This window comes from Jatropha curcas, chromosome 3, assembly GCF_041381405.1.
Source record: "Jatropha curcas cultivar XTBG-Jc1 chromosome 3, XTBG_Jcur_1.0, whole genome shotgun sequence".
Taxonomy (NCBI): domain Eukaryota; kingdom Viridiplantae; phylum Streptophyta; class Magnoliopsida; order Malpighiales; family Euphorbiaceae; genus Jatropha; species Jatropha curcas.
In genome coordinates this window covers 9,119,632-9,147,264 of record NC_143153.1, presented here as the reverse complement: position 1 = coordinate 9,147,264, position 27,633 = coordinate 9,119,632, and the positions used below count along the sequence as shown (strand labels likewise).

The 27,633-nt window shown below is 29.8% G+C and overlaps 1 protein-coding gene, 1 non-coding gene and 1 pseudogene across 3 annotated transcripts in view; all 3 read right to left on the bottom strand.

Moving 5' to 3' along the window:
• Positions 1–27,633, bottom strand: part of LOC149497489 (uncharacterized) — a 137,308-nt gene that overhangs the window by 18,008 nt on the left and 91,667 nt on the right. The window lies entirely within an intron of this gene.
• LOC105644035 (cytochrome P450 726A27) lies at positions 2,943–4,690 on the bottom strand. The gene is made up of 2 exons (XR_005177975.2): positions 3,817–4,690; positions 2,943–3,704 (listed from the first exon to the last, which is right to left on the bottom strand). It is a non-coding gene; the product is annotated as a cytochrome P450 726A27 (transcript).
• LOC149497492 (putative terpene synthase 9) lies at positions 15,418–18,505 on the bottom strand (annotated as a pseudogene). The gene is made up of 7 exons (XR_016320151.1): positions 18,219–18,505; positions 17,645–17,894; positions 17,185–17,563; positions 16,602–16,820; positions 16,372–16,510; positions 16,040–16,291; positions 15,418–15,871 (listed from the first exon to the last, which is right to left on the bottom strand). The product of XR_016320151.1 is annotated as a putative terpene synthase 9 (transcript).

The following is a 27,633-nucleotide window of genomic DNA, read 5'->3' as shown; positions in this document are numbered from 1 at the left end:
TAAATAAAGAGAAATTAATTCAATAATTGAATTGTAAAGCTATACCTTAATATGTAAAATTTAATCGGTTTTATTAGATAACTTTATCATTAACAATATATAAATAATTAAAAATTATAATATTACCTGAATCATTTAAAAAAGACAAATCCGAAATATAAAACAATAATTGAATTGATATCAATTTGAAATCATATCATGACAGCACATGTTGTAGATAAGTTTCACAAATGTCCGTTGAAAAAGCTGAAGCGTTGCTGGAACAACAACATCAAAATCAGCCCTAACAATGTAAGAGAGAGCAATTTCAAGGTCTATATTGTTGTCGTCATCGTTCTTGTACTGGAAAGCCTGGCCTTCCTCAAAACCCTAACCATATCGATTATAAAAGCTAAAGGACGTGTTTCGATTCAAATAATAATGAAAATAAAAGATAAAAAATAAAAAATAAAAGCTAAATAAATTCAAAAAAAGTGAATATTTTATTATTTTTATTTATTTAACTTATTGATTTTATCAAAATTTGATTAAAACCATTTAAAATTTGGTTTTTTAAGAAAAATATAAATACAATAATAGTTTATTATTAAAAAAAATTCTTTAGAGTAAATCTCCATTTTTATATTGATCCAAAAAATATTTTTCACAAAAATGAAAAAGAAAACAAAAATTTTTGGAAACTGGTTTTATATACATGTCGATTATTTATAAGAATTTTTGTAAATTGCAAGACTATTATTTCTATACATATCTAAAATGTGAGTGTTTCTTTTTTATATAAATTTTATTAACTTATATCTAAATGATGAAATAACAAGATTATTGTATTACATGTAATAAATATAATTGGAATAAAGGTCAATTTGGTCCTTGAATTTGTATAGCCGGATCAATAGCCTCTTGAATTTGGTTAAAATGATTAAAAATGATAGATTTAACTTTTTAGATCAATTTAGTCCCAGAATTTATATTAAAACTTTTACGAATTAATAAATTGATTCAATTTAACATGATTGACTTTTCCTTATCTTTGTTCTGTACTAAAAAACATTAATCAAACTTTCAATACTTCTTAATAGAAGTTTAAATCCTTAAAGGCATAATTTCTTCTAACACAGTAAATTTTTAAAACATGTAGTATAACTTTAATATGCATGTAGTGGCGAAGCCATGAATTAAAGTTAGGGAGCTAAAAAAATTTCAAGAGTTAAAAGGGGTCGAAATTGAAAATTTTACTATTTTAATGGGTGAAATAAAAATTTTAATATTTTATGGGTGATGTTTTTAAAAAAAATTTGTTAGGGGGTGGGGGCCATCCCTAGACCCCCTAGCTCTGTCAATATCTGTATGAAAATACATGAATTTCATATGCAATAATCCAGTAGTAAAAGTCAACTTTAAAATGTTAAAATTTAAAATATATTTATGAACTCAAAATAATCAGTTAAGGTGAAGAGGATATAATATACTTCGTATATGGTTTTTTTTATTTCACATTTAATTAAATTTTAATAAATTATACAGTCTCATTCCAACTATAATCTTAAATTTCTGTAAATACAATAAACAATCAAAGGCTAAATTAGCCCAAAATATTAAATTCAATCATTTTAAACAAGTTTAGGTTGTTAAGTTGATCCAAAATATTAAATTTGAACTTTTAATCATTTCAAACAAGTTCAAAGTTTAAATTGACCGAAAATGTCAAATCTGACATTTTTTATTTTGTTAAATAAGTTCAGGAGTTATATTGACTTTTATTCCATTTAGTTTTTCTAGTCCCTGTCAGCACCTCTTTATCTTCTCTCTTTTTTGTATAAGAATAATCCTTCTTTCTCTTATTTTACAAATTGAATTTGAATAATAAAATTTTTCATTCCTCTAAACTTCATAAATAATGTTTTTTGACAAACTAGTAGAAGGTTTTTATTGTTTAATTGTTTCTAGCTGAAGTCATCTTACTTTATCCCTAAATGTCCTTGAGAACAAATTGTTTAATTGAAGGCTTTTTTGGATTGCAAATCCTAATTAACAAGAGGGTCCTTTTGTTGCATAAGATATAGGGTTAGGGTTTTATGAAATTTTATTCTCTTTTTCTTTGTTTTTCTTGATTTAATTATTGACTTAATTAGGATTATAGGAAGATATGTAATCTTCCAATAGATATTGTTGCTAATTTAATATTAGCACATGCCACATGGGGAGCCCATTGACCACCAATGTCAATGTATCTCCTATAACTATTATTCTGTTTAATGATTTTAATGGTTTTGGAACTTGTGTGGAATGCTAAGGTGACTTGTTTTTATTTAACTGTGATATCAGAAAAATAGAAAAATTTTTCAATAAAATGATCTCCGATGCTAATATTTATTTGATATGTTAAATCAAAGTGTCAAAAAAATAAATATTTTTATCTATTATACCTTTTATTTTTAAAGGATCTCTTAAATAATGTGAAGATTTATTACTTTATAATGATTGACTATGTATTAAATTATAGACCCAAGATGAAAAAAATAAAATAAAAAAGAAAATATAAGAGAATACGAAAGTAGTACAGTAGAAATAAATTTTTAAATGTCAATGTCTATAAATAAACATTTAACAAAGTTATTATTCATCTTTTATCTCAGACGACATGTCCAAAACATGACTACAAAACATATGGGAGAGTACAAAACATGACTACACAATTTTAGGAAGTCAAACTTATTACCTACTCCCTCAACCACTTCTTTCAAAAACCCAAAAAATCTTAAACTTTAACAGTGTATAATATAATAATGCAAAACGTATTATGTTATATTAGATTGTATTATATTATATTAATATAATAGTACTGTTATATAGTATAATATGTTATGACATATAAAAACATATACATTAAATTAAATTAATTAATAATAATATTTTCAATGTATTTATTTCATTTGACTGAATTCATTTCTTAAATATGAAAACTTATTTATGAATCAATCTTGCTTAAATTCTACAGTAACAATAACAGTAAAATTTAAGAGATTAACTGTTGGATAAGCTAATAGAAAGTAGAAATCAATTAAGAAAAGTGTTCAAGCCTCCATCGTTGGAGGATGATATGGAACAGGGATCAAAACCAGATCATTTCTTCTTGTAATCGTACTGCCAAAATCGCCATCTCTCATATCCAGATTTTCTAGCTTCATTCCACCTGGAAGTTGCCAATCAAAATGGTACAGAAAATTTGCTAGTGGAAGCTCCATGTTAGGTGTGGCAAATGATATGCCAGGACATATCCTCCTTCCAGCACCAAATGGAATGAATTCGTAATTGTTTCCCTTAAAATCAACTGTACTATCAAGAAACCTCTCCGGATAAAATGTGTCTGGTTCTGTCCAGTAATTTGGATCTCTAGCCAATGCCCATGCATTAACAATAACTTTGGTTTTTGCTGGTATATTGTAACCATTCAATTGACAGCTCTCTCTACATTCTCTTGGAAGTAGTAAAGGACCTGGAGGATGCATTCTTAGAGTTTCTTTGATAACTAATTTTAAGTAATGACTTTCTTGAAGCCCTTCTTCATCAACTTTTCCTTTCTTATCAAATATTCTCCTCAGCTCCTCCTGTGCCTTGCTGAGTATTCTTGGGTTTTTTAGCACTTCTGACATTGCCCATTCTACGGTTGTTGATGACGTCTCACTTCCAGCAACGAAAAGGTCCTGATATCATTAAGAATAGAAAATGGATTTTGTTTATAGGTAACTAAAAGTTTAAACTGAAAAGCCATAACACAGATTACGACAGGAGGACATGAATATACTAATTAATTACCAGGATGACTGCTTTGATATTTGTATTTGTCAAGGGGAACTGGAGATTTCCATTATCCTGAAGCTTTAAAAGAACGTCAACAATATCTTCTGTTTCAGTAGTTTTCTTGTTAGCTCTGTGGTCATTAATGATGCTTTCGATTATCCTATCGGCTTCGTCATGAGCATTCATGAGTCTAGTCCTCATCTCACTGAACCATCCAAGAAATTTTAAGGAAGGGAAAAGATCTGCTAAATCAAATCCTGTGGTCTGCATAATTTTCTCAGCAGCAGAAATAAATGCATCTTGTTCTCTGCATTTGTCACCAAAGGAAACTCTAGCAGTAATGCTATATGTTAAAGCAAATATTCTCTTACTCAAATTAAATGGCTTCCCTGACGAAGAAGAAATGTCGCGAATCAGATTGGCGACCTCCTCTTCTCTGATTGATCTAAATGATTGCACACGCTTTGCACTTAGCAATTCTACAGTGCAAATTTTCCTCAACTGTCTCCAGTAATCTTCATACGGTGAATAAGCAATGTCTAAGAAGTTATAAGTTACAATTTCAGCAGATTGATAACAAGGTCTATCAGCAAAGCAAACATCATTAGTTTTCATCATTTCTTTTGCAGCTTCTGGTGATCCAATCACTATTGTGGAAACTTGACCGAGCTTAAGGTGCATTACGGCTCCATATTTCTTGGATAAGTCCCTTAGGCGATGGTGGATTGGATATGAGGAAGAGAAAAGGTGCAGGTTTCCAATAATAGGTAATTTTCTTGGCCCAGGAGGTAGATTCTTGGTTTTTGATTTTTCAGATAGTATCAACGTAATGAGGATAAAGAAGAAAGCTGCCAACAGCATTGGAAAGGAAGGGAATTGATTTTCCATGTCTAGAAAATATGGGCAAGTAATCACCAAATCGTCCTTCCTTTTTATATAAAAGATGGGGAGAGAGAGGTGGATTGCTATATATTTAATTTAGAGTTCCACTCTGTTGACGATCTCTTTCTCCTTATTTAACATAATTTTGATTGCTTAAATCTTATTTGATTGCTTTCATTGTAGCTGTTTGCTTTTGACTCTCAAGTCTATCTTCCATATTTTATAAGAGAAATTAAAATTAAAATTAAATATTAAAATAACATCAAATGCTCCTGATAAAATTTATTTATTTATATTTTTCATTGGTGAGATACATGGTTGGATGAGATACATGGCTTGCATCCAACCATGTTTCAATATATTTTTTATTGTTTTTTTTAAATGATGCAAGGTGCATAAGAGCAAATTATATGATACAATAAGAGATGTGAGGCAATAGATGAAGGTTGTGCTCGGTAATAATTTTTTAAATATCAAAACATTAAAGTTATTTTTTATAGTAGTGTTGGGTAGTATAGCATTTGAGATAGTTTTTAGAAATTAAGGTAATTTTTTATATAAGGTTAATTTGTAATATTTAGCTTTTTAATATTTTATTAAAAATTACTAAAATAGCTTAATACTATGTAGACACGGCTAATAACTATCAAAACAGCTAATTATACGGAAGACACCCTTAATCTAACTGCCACAACAACCACAATTGTTGCATCAACAACTAGCCGAAAAATTTAGGAGCATGGATAAAATTGAAATTAATTGACATTAAATAAATAATAAAAATATGAAAAATTCACATAAATATGACTATTTTTAAATTTTAATACAATAAATTTTAATTGTATATTCTATGGTTTTGAAATTGCGATTTTGAAGAATTGATAATTTTTATAGTAAAAAATCATTACTCAATATAAAATTTTCAAATATATTGATATGCAATTTCTTCTTAATTTTATTTCTATTCTTATATAGCAAAATTGATAGTTATATAATTTTTCATTGTTTAATAATTTATATAATCACTGGTTAAGGGACAATCGTTAAAAAAAAAAATTGTCTTCTAGATACTTAGAAAAGACAAAATGTCCATTTCTCTTAGTTGTAAATTCAAAATATAATATTATAATGAAAGGTGATGCATATTTTTTTTGACATTACGAAAGGCGATATATATGATCACATACAATAATGATTAACGTGAGATACGCTTTTATATTTTTTTCTTTAATTTATACTAGGTATTGTTCAACCGTTGACCTAGTTGGTAAGGAAGAGAACTATATATATATATATATATATATATATATATATATATTCTTGCTTTCATCAATTGGAATAATCCAATTAATGTTGTTATTGTTATTGTTCATATTTTTATTTCAAAAAACAAATTGACGAAATATCAATATTTACTATAGTTAAAAATATGATATAATTTTTTGATCATATTGAAAGTTAATTTTTTTTTATTGTTGTAGTTTTTTATTTCTATATTTATCTATATATAATTCTATAGTAACTATGAAGAGATTTTTTTTTAAGAAGAAATTAAACTAAAAATTTCATTAACTATATAATATAAATATTTAACACAAACCTAATAGTAATTTATACGCAAGTGTCTAATAATTATAGAGACTAATATTGATACTTAATATAAAATCCTAATTAAGAAAATATATGGTTTCCTAAAGAAATACTAATACCTAGAGAGAACCCTATGTATACAATCTTATTCTCAAAAGAAGAGGTCACTCTCCAAGAAAAAAAACCCTAAATAGTTAAACTTAATCGCAACTTTTTCTCTTTAAGTAGTCTACACACCTTCAATAGAGTCATAGATGATTTTCTAAAATCCATCAATTTGCGTTTGATGTGTGCATTTCATGCATATATATTTATACCTTTAATATTCTAGTTTAGTCCAATTTTAGGGATTTTAATAAAGTAAAGTTAGTTTTTGCATGCATTTTTCATATTTTGCATTTGCTTTGTCTTATAGTACAGGTCCCGCCTTTTTTAGGGAGGAAACCCTAAAACAAGAGGTATTTCAATCATTGCGGACCATTCTACAAGAGGAAGATCTGGCGGCGAAAATGATGACCGTTCCACTGGTCGTGCTTTATCCACTTGAGAGTCAGAAGCATCCTGCTAAAATACATGGCCAGTCAACTAACTGTGTATTCTCCTCCTGGAAGTTAGAAGACTCAGTGCAAAATACACGGCACCTCAAAAATCTATATAAATGCAAGTTACGGCAAGGGCATCAGGCGTCTATTTCAGTTGGGTTCCAACTAAAGAACCCTTTCTATTGTTCGCCCGCATGTTGGGCCATGTATTTGCTAAGCCATAAATCCTGCATATGAAGCACAATCGGGGAACCGACATTATTATCTCTTCTGTGGCACTAAAAGTGAGAGATTCGGTCAAAGAATGTCTGAAAGACCCTCACATCATCACCTGCATTATAAAAGGAAAGAGATGAGATTCAAACAAAATTAAGAAGGCTAGGGAACAACTCAGATTAGGAGAAGCACAAATTTGAAACCCTGGAAGAAAGAGTCGTTTGGAAGTCAAGATTATTCTTCCTTCTCTTTTATCTTTGATTTTGCTCAAGGAACTTATTCCATGGTTAGCAAAAGGAACTAGAGCTTGACTCCATTTTCTATTATGGACAAGGATGGTACCAGAGCTACTTTCTCCTTTTAATCTTGTGATTTGCAACTTTAGAATGATTTTTGAGTAGTTTCCTTAGCTAGTGTTGGGTGAAAACCCATTTAGACAACATATATGTAATCTCTTTCCTTATTTAATCTAAATGGATGTTTTTCTTGATTTGTGTGTGTGCATGTGTTTAATGCTTATGGGTATGTAGAGTTCCATATTTTTATGACAATGAATGAGAGGATGAAGAATTGGAAGATGAAGTCCCTTATTGGACCGACCCACACACAAACCTGGGAAATAGACTCAAGAATAAGCTAATCCCTTGAGGAATAGGAAGAGTCATAGAAATTAATGGGTTAAGATCATCATCACACGACGAAAGTAGGAGTTTTAATGATCTCAGAACGTTTATGTTACTTGGAAGAGAGCATAGATATAAAAAGATTAGTTTCCCTTCAAGATGCATCCCTCTTAAGATTAAAAATGGATACTTGATTATGATATTGTTGTTCAATAGTGTTGATCTTAGCACTAGTGCTTTCCTTGTTTGATTACATCAGTCTAGCTTGATTTAATTTTATTTAGTAGTTTACTTACTTGTTTTACACTTAGTTTAGATTTAAAAGATTTTTCATCTAATTTCGAAACAATACATCTTGGATTCAAAACTAATATTCAGTCTCCTCTATTACCCGAAGATGATATCTTTTTATACTACTTGCACGATCCGTATACTTGCGGAATTGCTAACGGCGTTGTTAAGGGTGAGCGTCGGTCAATTTGAGTTACATTTTTAATCGAAATTTTTTTTGACTTAACCGAACTAATGTTTTACCAAACTTAACCAAATTAATCTTGATCATTAACTGACCGAATTTAACCGAAATTTATAATTAACTGATTTTAACCGAAATTAAATTAACTAAAGTTATTAATCATTACTTAATCAAAATAAAAATTGAAATATTTTTAATTTTAATTTTTATTATCTACTTAATCACAATGACATATTTTTGAGAGTCGGTTAATTTGATTAATTCGGTTAAATTAACTTTTAACCGAATTTTTAATCGATCACCGAAAATTTAATTTTATTTAACCGAACATTTATTCACCGAATAGAATTTGTCGAATTAATCGAACCCAATGCTCATCCCTAGCTACTATCATAGAAATCGGAAACAATTGAATCGGAATTCGATGATAATAGCATAAAAAAAAATAAATAAATAAAGGGCTAGATCGAGAAGCAACAACAATAGGGTTTGATTTGAAACATGGCTGTCGCAATCAATACGAAGATAGCAAATCAATGTGCGAGAAAAAATTAATATTGAGTTAAGAAACAATTATGAGAGTCATTGGAAAGTGTTCTTACTAATCTTATTCAGAATAATATTTGATTGCTAAGAACATCAAATATCAATTAACTAAGTTATTTCCTGCTGCATATAAATTTACTTATAAGAAAGAATTGAATTATTTGTCTTTAAATGTTAGAATATTAGGATATTTTTTATTTTTATTCTAGAATGGAGGGTATTTATCTGTTCACATTATCTCGTATTGTTAACTTCATTTTTCTTAGAAGGAAAAAATAAAAAATTCAATTAGTAACGATGATCAAATCATGCATAATTATTGATTTAAGTTTAATTTAATTAAATATAAAGGTTAAAGAAGAGTTATAATATAATAAGGAAGAGAGCATGCATTGATTTATTGAGAGAAGATCAATCCCATACACATTGGGTTTTAGTTTGGTACCCAGTAATGCTTTCATATATGAAAAAGATGAAGATTCTACTCAATAGATTCACATCCAGCAAAAATATTTGAATTTTTATTCTATGTTATATATATAGAAAAATAGATTGTGATTTCTTATCACTAAAGAAATCATTTTCAAAACATTTCATTCTCTCTCGTTATCTTTGTACTCCCTCCATCTGCAAAAAATGGTCCATTTTTCCTTTTGATTTGTCTTAAAATATAGTCCATTTTCCTTTTTTGCATTGTAGTTGATCCTTGAATTGTTTATTATATTCTTATTAAATTATTTTATTTTTAATAACCCTCATTAAACTGTTAGTTATTATTTCAATACTCATATGTTATTTAAAATGAATATAATAGAAAAGTCATATGAATAAAATTATCCTTTAATCATATTTCTTAATCTGTGTGAAAATAAAAAGTGGACTATTTTTTTTTGGATGGAGTTAATATATATTTTTTGACATATTTGAAAAAGGTACAACAGACATTTGAAGTATCAAAGTGGATTTGATCTTGATCAAAATGATCCATTTAATATTAGTCTTTTAATTTTAGTTGTTAGTCTCTTATCAATGTTTTTAAAACACCGGACTAAATAATCTAACCGTCACCATTACTAGATTGTGGTTGGAATTTGGACCACGTAGGCATAGTTTGATTTTTTTGACTTTTAATTAGTAATTATTTATCAAAAATAAAGCAAACCGGACTAAATAATCTAACCGGCACCATTACTAGATTGTGGTTGGAATTTGGACCACGTAGGCATAGTTTGATTTTTTTTTGACTTTTAATTAGTAATTATTTATCAAAAATAAAGCAAATTTATCAAATATCAAAATAGTATGTTGGCTCACAAATCTATATCACAGTTCATGCCACTTTAAAATAAAGAAATAAATAAATAATTCTTATTTTTTATTTTATACAATTACTTATAAAGTTAAAACTATATTGATGGACAATTTTACAACAAAATAATATGTGTATGTGTATATATATATATATATATAATATTAAATTTATATTCTTATTAAATTATAAAGAGTTTCCTACATTAAAATTAAATATTTATATATAAATAATTTTCATTATCATTTAATCTCAATTTCAAAATTTAATTTAATTTTTAATAAATTACCGTCTCTAATTTAAATTTAAATTTTTTAATATTGAAAAAAAGTGAAAAATATTAAAATATTATTCCACCGTTCTATTTATATAGAGAAGTTTTTTTTTTTTTCCGTTCTATTTATACAGAGAAAATTGCTTAAAATGGTAATTTTGAACTAATGTCAATGCAAAAAGTTCAATATGTCATTATTTTGGTTTTTAGTTTAAATATTAACTTTGGCAGGATTTCAAGAAAGTTGTAGATATTATTGTGGTTGGACAATAATGTTCCAAAATAAATTGAATCGTGGAATAAAAAAAGTGAGAACTTCTTCACATTATGCACACATACTAAATTTGACCAAGTTGCAAGCATAGTCTAAATTATATATACAATTTCTGTGTATGCTTAATAATTAAATGTGCATATATACTGAGATTTACACACAACTTTAATAAATTCAGAAATGAAAGAAAATTTCCTTTCAAACGACAGTGCGTAAATCAAAATTGTTGTGCCCATTTACATTCACTTTGATTAACTTTACCTTCTAGATAACTTAAAGTATTGCAAACATATAGAATAGTTAGTCCACACTTATAACAAAGATATATGGATATTTTTACATGACAATTTAAATTTTCTTTTAAATTTCACACCAAATTTTCAATCTGAATTTGAGGTTGAAATTTTATTGGGCAATTCCAATAGCGAAGCCCACATTTTGTTTTGTTGAAAGTCTAATAAAATAAAACTCCTCATTTAAATAACACATTCTCTCATCATTTACCACTCTTTTATTGAAACTTGTGGACCACTTAAATGCCTTTTCGAGGGTAAGTTACAAAAAAATCTATAAAAGGCGACCTTCTTAATCTTAGAAAATTTTGATTTTCTCTATATAAATAGAATGGAGGAGTAAAATTTTTTTTAATACTTGATAAGACATAATACATGAAACTAGGCACTTATAATATATTAGTTTGACATTAAGATTTTATAATATAAGACATACTCCCTTCGTTCTATTTATAAAGAAAAAGTCAAAGTTTCTCTAGAATTAAGAAAGTGATCGATTTATGTATTTTTTTCCTAATTTACCCTTGAAAAGATATTAAGGTGCTTTCCAATTTTCAATAAAATGTGATAAATGATGAGAGATATGTGTGGGTCCCGTATATGTATGGCACAACCCAAGAGGGGGAGGGTGAATTGGGTTTTCTAAAAACTGAAATAAATTTTAGAAATTCTAAACAAAATATAGAATTCTAAGTGCAGCGTAAAACACACAGAACTTTGTGAAAATAGAATATGAATTAGAATCACCTCACAATGTTCTAATCATAAAAGATAGAAAGTCTATGCAAAGTGCAGCTATTGATTAGAACAGCTTTACACTGACTTATTCAATATCGGAACTTCTTTATGAAGGAAAGTTATTGAAATTAGAACTTCCTCATAAAGTTTGAAAAATCATATAAAGCTATGTGAAGGACAGTTATTAACTTCAGAACTTCTTCACAGAGCCTTAATCAAATATCAGAACGACTTTATGATGGAAAGCTATTAAGATTAGAACTTCCTCATAAAGTTTAGAAAATTAATTAGAAACCCAATCAGTGAAATATACTGTGAATAGAACAACAGTTAGAACATGGTATATTCACTTTATTAGAATACCAGAGTTCTAATGTTCAGAAAAGATAAGACTTATTACTGTTTTAGAACATCTGAATTATTAACAATTTTAGCATTTCTAAAAATTAAACAAAGGTGTTATAAAGACAGTATCAAGCAAACTTCAGAGGTAAAAAGATTAACACAGAGATTTATAGTGGTTCGGCACTAACTCGCCTACATCTACTCCCCAAGACGCATCTTGAGATCCTCAACTATGTTATCTCTTTTAAAGGGTAAGAGACAAACCAACAGTACAAGGCAATAGATCAACACCTAGATCTACCCTTTTGTCCCACTAGATTTTCCAAAGGTTCTAGTTAACCTCAACCCTTTCTGTTTTTGATAGAGTACAGAAACTCAATTCAAGACATTAACATCCCACACATGGAGAAGGTCGCTTGATAACCTCTATCTCAATAGCTTCTAACCTAAGCTATTACACACAAAAGTTTAACAAATAAAGAGCCTGTCCACTATAGATTATAGAATCTAAATAGACAGAAAGAAACGCATAGATAAGCACAGGAAAAACAGTTTTATCAGATTAGAAGATTGATTAGAACACAGAACTGTTTTTCAAAAGTAATTGTAAAAATTCTTTTCACTTTAAGTATTGAAAACGTTAAGTGTAGAGATGAAAAGAAAATGGGGGTAGAGAGTAAGTTTTGAGAGATAAAGATTTGATCAATGAGAAAATGCTCTTAAAACAAAATCTCTTACTTCACCATAACTTAAGACGTGAAAGCTCCTATTTATAGAGAGCATCGTGTCTCTTGCATTTGGAAAGTGAATATTTCATTTGAAATCAGAATATCTTCTTTCCTTATTTAGAAGATATGAAAATTTTTGTTACCAACAATTTATTTTATCCTTTTTGGTAAGAGAATAAAACACGATTTTACTTTCCTTTAACCAAAAGATTTTCGGCAACATTATTTGGAAAATATTTTTGCGGAAGGATGCTCTTACTAAAAATGAAAAAGATTCCCCTTCGTTTTTAAGGTAAGAAAAATAGATTTAAGTACTTTAGATATTTCAAAATATATTTCCGAAAAGTGTATGATTTTATTACAAAAAACATTAGAGAAGAAATCTCTTTAGTTTTAGGAAAATAAATCATTTCGATTTAAAGAATATTTTCGAAAAATAAAATATTTTTACGAAAGAAATTATTTTGAAGAAATCTAATTTTTCGAAAAATATTTTTGAGAGAAAAATAATTTTTGTGCTCATATATGGATTTTCTCTCTATCCTACAAAGTATCCTAAATACCTAGCTACTAGGTTCTTCGAATATCTTCACACTCAATGTAGGATTTGCCTTGTACGATTTCTTTCCATACACATTCTGCATAAAAAATATTAGCACAAATAATAATTTTAAATTTATTTGTTTTGTATTAATCATCAAAATCAGAGATTAGAAATTGACCCTTGAGCCAACAATATGATGTGTTAGTTAAATAAGGAGTTTTATTTGTTTAGACTCCCAACAATAAAAAAATAGGCTGTTTAATTGCAATTGCGCACTAAAGTTTCAATATCAAATTTGGATTTTAAAAAATTGACATGAAATTTGAAAGAAAGTTAGGAGCCAAAATTTTCAACCTCAAATTCTTTATTTTGCTTCTCCAAATTTGCGCGTTAAAAAATAAAATTTGGAGCCAAATTTTTCAAAGCCAAAATTCATTTAAATAGGAATGAATTCACAACTATAATTTAATCCACAAACGTCGTGGACACAGTTTTTCCTTTTGTTTTGAATATAGTCCCTCAAGACTTGCTTGCAACTTCAGAAAATATGCTCATGCTTAACAATCAACCCTTAGACTTGATATCCTTGTCATCCACTGAATAACTGCCTTCTGTAGAATATGAAACCACACAACCACCAATTAACGTTCCAGAAGATGCTCGAAAAGGAAACAAAAGGAAAAACATCATTGAAGATGTGAAAAATACAGTTTGTATATTGTTGTGTTCTAAAACTGAGAAGGGTGAGTCAAATGCTCGTAGTATTCGTAAAGTTGCAGACAATTTATCCATATCTATTAAGACAATTCATATAATTTGGTAATGCAAAAAATGGAACGTTAATTAGAGTAGATATAAATAGGGACAACTATTTTTATTTAAGCACTGCCATTTGGAAAGAAATTTTACTTTGTTGAGGATTTATTATAGTTGTGAGTAAATTTCACTGTATGTGCACAGTTAAATGTTAAGCATAAGTTTCTCGGTGAAATTTAATTCGTGCGCATAATGTGCTTGAATCTCACATTTTCATAATGCACAGTTCAATCAATTTTAAACATTAAATGCCAACCACAATAATGTCTGACAATTTATTGAAATACTCCCAAAACCAATATTTAATCTATAAACAAAAGCAAAGGCATATTAGACTTTTTGTTTTGGCATTAGTCCCAAAGTTATTATATTAGGAAAATTTCTCTGTATAAATAGAACGTTCAAAAAGGAAATTTTCTCAATATAAATAGAACAGAGGGAGTACTAAATAAATATAAAAAGATGAAAATAGCTTATTTTTCATAGATATTAATATAAGTATACGATGTCCCAACAACTTAAAGGTAACAATACCTGGCGATCCTTTCTCAAAGTCTAAGTAGTATAAAGAGAGAAAAATTGATAGAATTATATTAGTTGTAATATCAATACTTAGAAAAATAAATTATTTATTAATTAACTAAAATGATAACTAAAGAATTATTATAAAAATCTATTTTACATATTAAAACCATAAATGAGTTTATTATATTTTTTCAAAAAAAATTATTATACATATTTTTACTGATTTTTAAGTTTTTCTACAAAACTCCATCATTTTAAATTATTTTTATAAATTTATAGGTAAAATTATATATATGCGTCTGATTGTAACGACAACGGGAGATGATACTTTAGATAAAGAAAAAAAAAGATAGTAATAGAAAAAAGTCAAAAACTCGACTTTATTAGGTCTATTCAATTTTTCAATTTTTCGGTTTGAACTGGTTTTTAAACCTTTCGACTTTAGATGTCAAACTAAATCGGATCGATAGTTTGTAATTGATACAGTATGGTTCGGTTTTAAATTTCTAATCCGTTTCTCATTTCCAAATATGATTTCCAAAATTTGAAGGGTGGTTTAACTTTCACATAGTTTTTTTGACAAAAAAGGTTAATATGAGTATATCATAATTTTTCCTTTGGTTTTTCCCAATGTGACCTTGTATTAACGATGAAGAACTAATAAAAAATTAAAATTTAAACATAATAATTAAGGCAATAAATAGACTTGGCTAACAGGACTATTTTCAAAGTTGTTTATGTACACTAGTTTATTTAAAAGTTATTAATTATAGAATATTTAAGTATTATTTACTGATCATTAAATAGGATAAAATAAAAAACTTTATAAATTATCCATTTCTAAAAAAATAAATAAATAAACACTAGACAATAATATGGAACAAACAAAAAAGGAATCAAACCTATTTATGAGACGTAAAGAGTATCATTCAGATGAATTGATACAATGACAAAAAAAACGTATAGTATTTTTTAAGGGGAAAAAGGGAAGAAAGGCAACCCTAGAAACAATATTCATTAACTGTTTGAAAATGGAAATCATAACAAGTTATGAAATCATTCTGGTTGAATAGGTTGAACAATCAATGACATCAAATGTTTTTTAGTGACCCCAATTGATGTTCCAATGCCATCCCCATGTTGAAAGATACTTTGAGCAGTTCTGGCCATGTTTAAAGACATGTCGACAAGGAATCTGGGAAGAGAAGTCTTTACGCTCTCTTCATTTAGTTTCTTCCAAGCATCATTGATCAATCCCCTTATGTGATTTTTCGCTTCATCCTCAGATGCATTGTTATCAATCATATAGTACTGAATAGATTTTGCTACGTCACCTCTTTCGCTTTCAGCCTTTTAGGAAATTCCGAAAAAAAAAAAAGAAAAATAAATTGCATAAACGAATTCTCAAAATGCACAAAAATTCATTTCCTTATGAAGCCATTTTTTAGAAAAAAATCAGAACTATAAATTCTTTTAATATATCAAATATGTATCAAAAAAATCCAAATAAAAGCGTACCGAGAAAGTTCCCAAGTCATCGTTAAGTCGAGTGATTAAGGATGACCGATAGGTTATTAGCTCATATCCATTCTTCAAACTACGAAGCGAGTCTTTGGACAGATAATGCCCTAGAAACATAGCAGCATGCATTATAGCTTCATGACCTCCAATTGAGATCCATGCATTTCTTATATACTCATTCAAAGTTGGACTATATCCATTGCTAAACCACCTTGCCTCCAATAAATATGAGCTACAAAGTCTTGCCCACTGCAATGTACACAATTAATTAATGAGAAATGTGTAAAACAAAATATTGTTTAAATTGGTCGTTTAAATAATTTTTGTACCTCTTCCTTAATATAAGGTAGAGCATTGAAGCCTTCTTCATTTAGGATATAATATGCAAATTCATAACCAAAATCGACCAAAGCAGAATGGCATATCTTCATGTACTCTGGTAGTTCATCCATATTCATTCTACCCCAACTGCAACATTACATATTGATGATCATTAGGGAAAAATATGAAATAATAATAGTAACAGTAATTTTTCATGGGTTAGTTGTTGGATAAATACCTATTTACTGCTTGTGTAAAAAGTTCAAGCTCATCTAATGATCCATATATATCATACATATCATCAATTGCACTCAAAATGCAGGTGAATTGTGTGGCAACTATCCTGCATTTCGAGTACTGTGGCTCATATACTGATCCTAATGCCCATAAATAATTCTCCACCAATCGATCTCGAGAAAACGGCAGCTTCTTTTTGAAATCCAATGACGTCCACCACCTAATAAATTAATATTGTACATTCTTTAATTGAAGTCCATACATAATGCATAAATTTAAACTTAAATTTTCTGCGATTATCCTTGTGGCCCCTTGGACTTTGCAAGAGTTTAATCATGACCTTATACTTTCACTTGCCAAAATGAATATCTTTTTAGGGATTCAATCATGACCATACATTTTCAAATTTCATTTTGATAGGGGCATATATAGTTATTATTAAAATGTGAAAGTGTATGGTTATGATGGGTTCCCTGCAAAGTTCAGGGATCACAAGGATAATCACCGAAAGTACAGAGTCAAATTTATGCAATAGACATGTGTAAATATGTAAAAAGAGGGGAGAATATAAGTAAAAGTATTACCTTGTTAGCTCCTTTAGCTCCCTTTGATAGACTGATTGTACCAAGTTGTAATCCAATATAGCCAACTCTAGCAAAGCCTTGTTGTGTGAATCATCTCTCTGGTAGATATTGATAAAATTTCGATTCTCAATCCTTCGCATCCTCCAGTGAAGAGGAACATCCAATGCTTGTTCCATTTGTTGTCTTAAAATATTATTGTTCTCTAACTTCCCCAACAATGACTTAAGATGGTGGCTGGTGAAATTTTTGGCCTCCTCTAAAACATCTTCTCCATGCATTCCAAGGTGTGAAGCATCATACAAACTCAATAGTCCCTCCACATCCCCAGCTAAACTATCCAAAAATTTCCCATTTTTATCTCTGAACTTGTTAAGAACACCTGCTTTATATAAAACAAGAAAAAATAAGACAAATTGATCCTTATTTATTCTAGACAGTGAGTAATAATATAAAACTTTACCTGAGCTAATCGGAAATGCATGTTGTCTTAGTAACCTAAAGTGTAAAGCTATAGTGTAAAGATCTGAGTTGGTGTCTATTTTAACAACGGTTAAGATATCTTTCATTTCTTTTTCAAAATGATAAGCAATTCCCAAACGCTGCATAGAATCGATTAACTTAAGTTGGAGACAAGGAGTATCTTTAGAGGATGCAAGGGACCTTATAACCTCTTGCTTCAACTCCTCTAAGCGGGTGCCATGAGAATCATACTGCAATATCAACAAAATAAGTTGCATTGTAAATATATATTAAGGGTGTGTTTGGCATTGTTATGGGAGATACTATTGAGAAAGAAATTCCCAAACCATTTATCAAAATTATGGTGATTTTGATAAAATATTTTGACTCATATATCTCATCCATACGACATATTTCACATGCAATATGAAAAAAATTGAATATTTTAAGGTGAATTTTTAAAATATTATACTCATAAAAAATATTGTTTTCTTTTATAAAAAAAAAATCATATCCTTAATGCCAAACAAACTCTAAAAGAAATCAAATTACACAATCAAGAAATAGAAGATTACCGTATAGGGAGTGGTTAGGGACTCAATCAACTCTGGATTCCAAATGTTAGGATGATAATTTGCAGACCGTCTTTTTGTCGTTTCAACCAAAATGACATTGGATTGGAATTTTACAGCAATAGGGTTTAAGGAGCGAATTTTTGAATAACGTCCCTTGTAACTTCTTCTTGTATATAATGGGGAAATTGAGGCTTTAGAGATGTTATTGGGAGTGAAAAAATTTGAAGGAAAGGAGGTAGTGGAAAATGATAGCTCCATTATATATCAACTGATGATTAACTCTATAACTTAAAACAAGTGGAGATTTCGTTGTGTACAACTGAAAATCTGTCTGAGTTAAATTTATATATGAAAGAGTTTCCGTTTTTTTGACTTTGTATGAACAAAAATTAATAATATATTATGTATATAGTAGAACGTGGCCCTAATATATAATTAGTGTCATTAGAAAAGAATTAGAGTTCAAAATATATAAATTTGTCTTCTAGATACTTAGAAAAGACAAAATGTCCATTTCGCTTAATTATAAGTTCAAAATATAATATTATAATGAAAGGTGATACATATGACCACGTACAATAAAGATTAACAAAATATAATATTATAATGAAAGGTAACACATATGACCACGTACAACAATGATTAATCTCACGCTTTTATATTTTTTTCTTTAATTTATACGGAAAGGTATTATTCAACCGTTGACGTAGTTGGTAAGGAAGAGAATTATATATATATATATATATATATATATATATATATATATATATATATATATATATATATTCTTGCTTTCATCAAGTGGAATAATCCAATTAATGTTGATTGTTATTGTTCATATTTTTATTTCAAAAAACAAATTGACGAATATTAATATTTACTATAGTTAAAAATAATGATATAATTTTTTGATCATATTGAAAGTTAATTTTTTTTTATTGTTGTAGTTTTTTATTTCTATATTTATCCATAAATATTTCTATAGTAACTATGAAGAGACTTTTTTTTTAAGAAGAAATTAAACTAAAAATTTCATAACTATAGAATATAAATATTTAACACAAACCTAATAGTAATTTATACGCAAGTGTCTAATAATTATAGAGACTAATATTGATACTTAATATAAAATCCTAATTAGGAAAATATATGGTTTCCTAAAGAAATACTAATAACTAGAGAGAATCCTATATATACAATCTTATTCTCAAAAGAAGAGGTCACTATCCAAGAAAAACACCCTAAATAGTTAAACTTAATCACAACTTTTTTTCTTTAACTAGTCTACACACGTTCAATAGAGTCATAGATGATTTTCTAAAATCCATCAATTTGCGTTTGATGTGTGCATTTCATGCATATATATTTATACCTTTAATATTCTAGTTTAGTCTAATTTTAGGGATTTTAATAAAGTAAAGTTAGTTTTTGCATGCATTTTTTTCATTTTGCATTTGCTTTGTCTTATAGTGCAGGTCCCACCTTTTTTAAGGAGGAAACCCTAAAACAAGAGGTATTTCAATCATTTCGGACCATTCTATAAGAGGAAGATCTGGCGGCAAAAATCATGACCGTTCCACTGGTCGTGCTTTATCCACTTGAGAGTCAGAAGCATCCTGGTAAAATACACGGCTAGTCAACCAACTGTGTATTCTCCTTCTGGAAGTTAGAAGACTCAGTGCAAAATACCCGGCACCTCAAACATCCGTATTAATCCAAGTTACGGCACGGGCATCAGGCGTCTATTTCAGTTGGGTTCCAACTAAAGAACCCTTTCTATTGTCCGCCCGCATGTTGGGCCGTGTATTTGCCAAGCCATAAATCCTGCACATGAAGCACAATCGGGGAACTGACAGTATTATCTCTTCTATGGCACTAAAAGTGAGAGATTCGGTCAGAGAATGTCTGAAATACCCTCACATCATCACTTGCATTATAAAAGGAAAGAGATATGAGATTCAAACAGAATTAAGAAGGCTAGGGAACAACTCAGATTAGGAGAAGCACAAATTTGAAACCCTAGAAGAAAGAGTCGGCTGGAAGTCAAGATTATTCTTCCTACTCTTTTATCTTTGGTTTTGCTCAAGGAACTTATTCCATGGTTAGCAAAAGGAACTAGAGCTAGATTCTGTTTTCTATTGTGGACAAGGATGGTTCCAGAGCTACTTTCTCCTTTTAATCTTGTGATTTGTAACTTTAGAATGATTTTTGAGTAGTTTCCTTAGCTAGTGTTGGGTGAAAACCCATTTAGACAACATACATGTAATCTATTTCCTTGTTTAATCTAAATGGATGTTTTTCTTGATTTAAGTGTGTGCGCCTGTGCTTAATGCTTATGGGTATGTAGAGCTCCATATTTTTATGACAATGAATGAGAGGATGAAGAACTGGAAAATGAAGTCCCTTATTGGACTGACCCACACACAAACCTGGGAAATAGACTCAAGAATAAGCTAATCCCTTGAGGAATAGGAAGAGTCATAGAAATTAATGGGTTGAGATCATCATCACACCACGAAAGTAGGAGTTTTAATGATCTCGGAACGTTTATGTTACTTGGAAGAGAGCATAGATATAAATAGATTACTTTCCCTTCAAGATGCATCCCTCTTAAGATTAAAAACGGATACTTGATTATGATATTGTTGTTCAATAGTGTTGATCTCAGCACTAGTGCTTTCCTTGTTTGATTACATCAGTCTAGCTTGATTTAATTTTATTTAATAGTTTACTTGCTTGTTTTACACTTAGTTTAGATTTAAAAGATTCTTCATCTAATTTTGAGACAATACATCTTGGATTCAAAACTAATATTCAGTCTCCTCTATCCCCGAAGACGATATCTTTTTATACTACTTGCACGATCTGTATACTTGCGGAATTGCTAACAGTGTTGTTAAGGGTGAGCGTCGGTCAATTTGAGTAACATTTTTAATCGACTTAACCAAATTTAACTGAACTAATTTTTTACCAAACTTAACCGAATTAATCTTGATCATTAACTAACCGAATTTAACCGAAATTTATAATTAACTGGTTTTAACCAAAATAAAATTAACCGAAGTTATTAATTACTAAATCAAAACAAAAATTGAAGTATTTTTAATTTTAATTTTTGTTATCTGCTTAATTAAAATGACATATTTTTGAGAGTCGGTTAATTTGATTAATTCGGTTAAATTAACTTTTAACCGAATTTTTAATCGATCACCGAAAATTTAATTTTCTTTAACCGAACATTTATTCACCGAATAGAATTTGTTGAATTATTCGAACCGAATGCTCATCCCTAGTCACCGTCATAAAAATCAGAAACAATTAAATCGGAATTCGACAATAGCATAAAAAAAAATAAAGGGCTAGATCGAGAAGCAACAACAATAGGGTTTGATTTCAAACATGGCTGTCGCAATCAATACAAAGTTAGCAAATCAACGTACGAGAAAAAATTAATATTGAGTGAAGAAACAATTATGAGAGTCATTGGAAAGTGTGTGGGTTCCGAATATGTATGGCACAACCCAAGAGGGGGGGGTGAATTGGGTTTTCTAAAAACTGAAATAAATTTTAGAAATTCTAAACAGAAATTAGAATTCTAAGTGCAGCAGAAAACATACAGAATTTTGTGAGAGTAGAATATGGATTAGAATCTCCTCACAATGTTCTAATTTCAAATATAGAAAGTCTGTGCAAAGTGCAGCTATTGATTAGAACAGCTTCACACTGACTTGTACAAAATCAGAGCTTCTTTATGAAGGAAAGTTATCGAACTTAGAACTTCCTCATAAAGTTTGCAAAACCATATAAAGCTATGTGAAAGATAGTTATTAAAATTCAGAACTTCTTCACAGAGCCTTAATCAAATAGAAACCCAAACAGTGAATTATACTAGGAATAGAACAATAATTAGAACATAGTATATTCACTTTATTAGAATACCAGAGTTCTAATGTTCAGAATAGATAAGACTTATTACAGTTTTAGAACATTTGAATCATTAACAATTTTAGCGTTTCTAAAAAATAAACAAAGGTGTAAAAGAGACAGTATCAATCAAACTTCAGAAATAAAGAGATCAACACTGAGAATTATAGTGGTTCGGCACTAACTCGCCTACATCCACTCCCCAAGACGCATCTTAAGATCCTCAACTAAGTTATCTCTTTTAAAGGGTAAGAGACAAACCAACAGTACAAGGCAATAGATCAAAAACCTAGATCTACCCTTTTTGTCCCACTAGATTTTCCAAAGGTTCTAGTTAACCTCAACCCTTTCTGTTTTTGGTAGAGTACAGAAAACTCGATTCAAGACATTACTATCCCACACAAGGAGAAGGTCGCTTGATAACCTCTATCTCAATAGCTTCTAACCTAAGCTATTACACACAAAAGTTTAACAAATAAAGAGCCTGTCTACTATAGATTACACAATCTAAATAGACAGAAAGAAACGCCTATATAAGCACAGGAAAAACAATTTTATCAGATTAGAAGATCGATTAGAACACAGAATTGTTTTTCAAAAGAAATTGTAAAAATTCTTTTCACTTTAAATATTGAAAATGTTAAGTATAGAGATGAAAAGAAAAATAGGGGTAGAGAGTAAGTTTTGAGAGATAAGGATTCGTTCAATGAGAGAGTGCTCTTAAAACAAAAACTCTTACTTCACCAAAATGCTCAAGACGTGAAAGCTCTTTTATATAGAGTTAAGAAGCTGTCGCCTTTTGGAAAGAGATTGAAATCAGAATATCTTCTTTCCTTATTTAGAAGATATGAAAATCTTTGTTACCAAAAATCTATTTTATCCTTTTTGGTAAGGGAATAAAACACGATTTTCACTTTCCTTTAAATAAGAGATTTTCGACAGCGTTTATTTTGGAAAGACATAATTGCGGAAGAATGCTCTTATTAAAACCGAAAGAGATTCTCCTTCGTTTTTAAGGTAAGAAAATAATTTTAAGTATATTAGATCTTTCAAAATATATTTCCGAAAAAGGGAGTAATTTGTATTACCAAAAACATTAAGAGAAGAAATCTCTTTAGTTTTAGGAAAATAAATCTTTTCGATTTAAAGGAATATATTCGAAAATAAATTATTTGAAGAAAACTAATTTTCCGAAAAATATTTTTGAGAGAGAAAAAGATTTTTGTGCTTATATATGGATTTTCTCTCTATCCTACAAAGTTTCCTAAATACCTAGCTACTAGGTTCTTCGAAATCTTCACACTCAATGTAGGACTTGCCTTGTATGATTTCTATCCAAAGAAATTCTGCATAAAATAAAATTAGCACAAATAACATAATTTTAAATTTATTTGTTTTGAATTAATCATCAAAATCCGAGACTTAGAAATTGACCCTTGAGCCAACAATCTCCCCCTTTTTGATGATGACAAAACCAATAAATTTAGCAAACATAAAAACATGTACTCCCCCTGAATTTTATGCATATAAGTTCTAATCATGCCAAAAGATTTTTAGAATAGAGCAAATTAGAACATGTATTTTGCTCCCCCCGAATAGATGCAGTAAAACTGTTTTATGAAAATTAGAACTAGGGAGGCCTTTTTAGAAACTGATTTTAGAACTAGCAAAAATAGGCAAGATACTCTAAGTTCTAACAATCAGAGCATATGTATATTAGAACTAGCAGAGATTGACAAGATGTTCTAAGTTCTAATAAACAGAACATATGGTCAGAGAAAAAGAATAAAAGCTGATGTTTAGAAAATAGAACAAAAGATCTTATATTTAGTCTGCAAAACAGTCGTTAGAATAAGAATCTAAGTTCTAAAATCACATAGCTTATCATGTAGCTCACCAACATAGACCATATAGAAAACGATAAACATACAGATTAGAAAATATTAGTACACAGATAACCACTATATAAGTACTTTGGTTGCCAAGTACGTACCAATAGTGTTCAAAATATCACCAAAATACTTGTTCTCCCCCTTTTTGTCATCATATAAAAGGGTTAGACAAAATCACAGCAAAAAATAAAGAAAAAAAAAACAGTTCAAAAATATAATCCTACGAAGATAAAGCAAAAATAAATTGTTCACAACATATAGGAAACAGATCAGAGAAGCTTAGAACTAGTTCTAAGTCTCTTAGAACTCCTCAGGTTCTGAGCTGGAGCAGTCTCAGAAGAACTCTCTGGCTTTTTAGAAGAAGGGTGTAGTGGAGGCTTCTTTCCATGAGTCCTGTGCTTGCCAGCAGTATGCTTCACATTCTTTGGCTTTTCTGAGGAGGGCATGTAGGTTGTCCCTTTCACTCTGAGAGTGGCTAACTTCCTCGTGTTCACATCCTTCATTTTCTCCACGGTTTTGATTTGTGATTGATTCTGTTCAATAATAGTTTGACACTACTGTATTGCCTCATCAATTTCCTTGTTATGCTCCTCTATGAGTTCCTTTTCTAATATCCCCAGCATAATTTCCCTGCTTCTTTGCGCAGATAGCAATTCAGACTCTTGTTCTATCTTATCTTCAGTTGTCTTTTCTTCATCGCTAATCTCTAGCTTCTCAGTTTCAGTATCACTGCCTTCTTCCACTTTCTTCCCCTTTTCTGTCTTCTCCGGCTCTTCTATCTTTCCTGTTTCTTTTTCTGTGTTCCTTCTTCTCTACAGTACTTTCCTTTTCTGTTTCTTCTTTTCTCTCCTCTTCTAATTCCTCTTCCTGTGTTCCTTCTTCCTCTTCTTTTGCCTTTTCTGCTGACTTCTTTTACTCTTCTTTCTCTTCTGATTTCCTCTCTTCTTTTACTATTTCTTCTAACTTCTCTTTTCCTTTTTCTTTCTTCTTTTCAGCTTCTCTTTTTACTTTCTTTTGTTTTTCAATTTCTTCTTTTTCCTTTTCTTCCTTCATTCTCTCCTCCTTTTCTTCTTTTTCTTTCTTTTCTTTTTCTTTTTCTTCTCCTCCTTCCTCGTCCTTCATTTTTAAGGACCCGCTATCTAATTTGGAAATAGAACTGCCAACATGCTCATCCAGACTAACATTCAAAAACTCAAAAACTGGTGTAAGAATCATCCCGTAAGGTAGCTTCTTGGGATTATTCTACAGCTTATCAAAAATAATGTGACATAGGTTGAGGGGTTTTCTCTCAACAATGTGCCACATTATACATAGTTCTACCTGATTCACATAAGTCAAAGAAGCGCTCTTGGGATAAATATGATGAACAATAAGCTTGTACAACCATTTCATGCCCTCTGTTAAGTTAGAGCATTCTATCGAGCCCTGTTTATCTGCAGACAACTTCTTCACTATTTTTCTCACAAAATCTTCCTTTTTGTAGTCGCTAACCCTAGACACATCTTTGATTTTGGTCACCCTGGACCCAGCATTTGGAATGCCAAAAATTTTCCCAAAATCATCATACGATAACTCTCTGGTCTCACCCTGAAGTTTCACAGAGATCGCCTCTGTTCCACTAACCTTTAACGAGCCATAAAATTCCTTCACTAAACTCTCATAACATAGTGCATTTAAAGACAGAAAGTTCATCCAGCCTTGGAACTCAAAGAGTTCCTTAAAATTAAACTCATCACCACCAAAGAACTTCGAGTCAATCACATAAGAACGCATGAGAGGGTAAGTTGAGAGAACCGACTTACCTTTATCATGAGCTTTCGTTGCTTGTTTCTGTGAAGTACCTGTTTTGATTTTTCTTTTCTTAGTTTTCTCTTCTATCTTTTTCTCCTTCAATTCCTTTCTTCGTATTTCTTTGAGAGCTTCCTCAGAAGTTGAAGCTCTTGCTCGGTAAGAGAGTCGGATGAAGAATTTGAACTGGATTCGGCCATTGTTGCAGATTTCAAAACTCAAAAGCAACTTAGGGTTTCAGTTTGCAAAGAGAAGATAAAGAGAATGCTAAGCAGTTAACAGAATAGAGACGCTTAAGTGGCGGAAGAAAGAAATAAAGAACAGTTTTTAAATGGAATTCAAAACGACAAATAAGACAAAAGAAACAAAATAAATAAAGGAAATAAAACAAAACAAAAAAATAAAACCCTAAAACCGCCAAAGCACTAAAGACACGAACACATAATAAAAACAAATAAAATAACTGTTTTAGTCTAAAGTAAGATTCTGATAATGACTTTAGAAAGTCATATCAGAACAATGTGCGTTTTTAGACAAAAATCAGTTTTCACACAGAATAAAAATTAGAACATAGCAAATCTTCTATTCTCGAAATTAGAAAGCAGTTTAGAACATACTTACAGAGTTCTAAAGTTACGAGTTTGGAACTAACATACCAAGTTCTCTTCTAATTGAGCAGAATTGACTTTCATTCAAAGGTTTTGTAAAGATATCTGCCAATTGTTTTTCTGTGGGAATGAACTCAATCGCGATATGACAGCTTATTTCGCAAGTGTACGAAATCGCTACAAGTAATACATGATGAGTAGAGTATCGTATCCACAGGGATTGTATACCAAGTACCAAAATTATGTTATCTTGTTATTATTTAAACGATAAATGATGAGATTGTTTATAGAAATTAAATTCAACAAGTAAAAATAAGAAGTTAAGCAAGCAATTATTGATTAAAAGAAATCAAGGAAGTAAAACTACTAGAGGTTTTGATTTCACTTAACTCTATCCAATTTATTTCATTAGGTCATTGATCAATTTAATTATTCAAGTAGGGGAAACAACCCAAAAATTACTAACAAGCTCTCCCGATGTATTGTTAGTTATTTTAACCCGGTCTAATTACCTATCTTCCAATAGCGCAATCAAACATGAATTAAATCATTAAGTTTTATGGTTTGTTTTGTGAATTCATAACCTAAGGTCATTAACTTATGAAAACCCCCCATGAGTCAAACCGTATAGCTTCCGCATCAAGTTATTATTCTCATGTGTTTTATTAACCTTTTCATATCAAAGATCCTTCTTCCGATAGTGATAATTGAAATAAATCAATCTAGGGGAGAATTCTGCCTAGAAGCATTAAGTTCATTAATAAATCATAACTTGAATAAGGAAAAATAAATCTAATTGCATAAATTGGAAAAGAGATTAAGCTACATCAAACCCCTAGTATAAGAATTTAATTACACATAGTACTTAAATAAAACCAAATGATACTTGATAAATATTTCATAATCAATAAAGATAATGAAAGAAATAAACAAGATTAAGAGTTTAGAAATAAGAACTAGTTTAACAATTGCTTGAATGGCTTCCTTGAAACCTTGCACAACTCTTAAATACTTAGCTTCAAATGAAAATAAAACTATCTAAAAAGAAGAATGGATGTAGAGTGTAGGATATGGGATTGCTCGGTACCTTTGGAGTGGCTCCTTCTCTTCCTTATATAGACTTCTTGAGGGAACAAGCCTTGTGCTTTAATGAGTAAAGTTCAACTTTGTGAGGTGGGAAAGTTTGTAAATCAAGCCATGAAT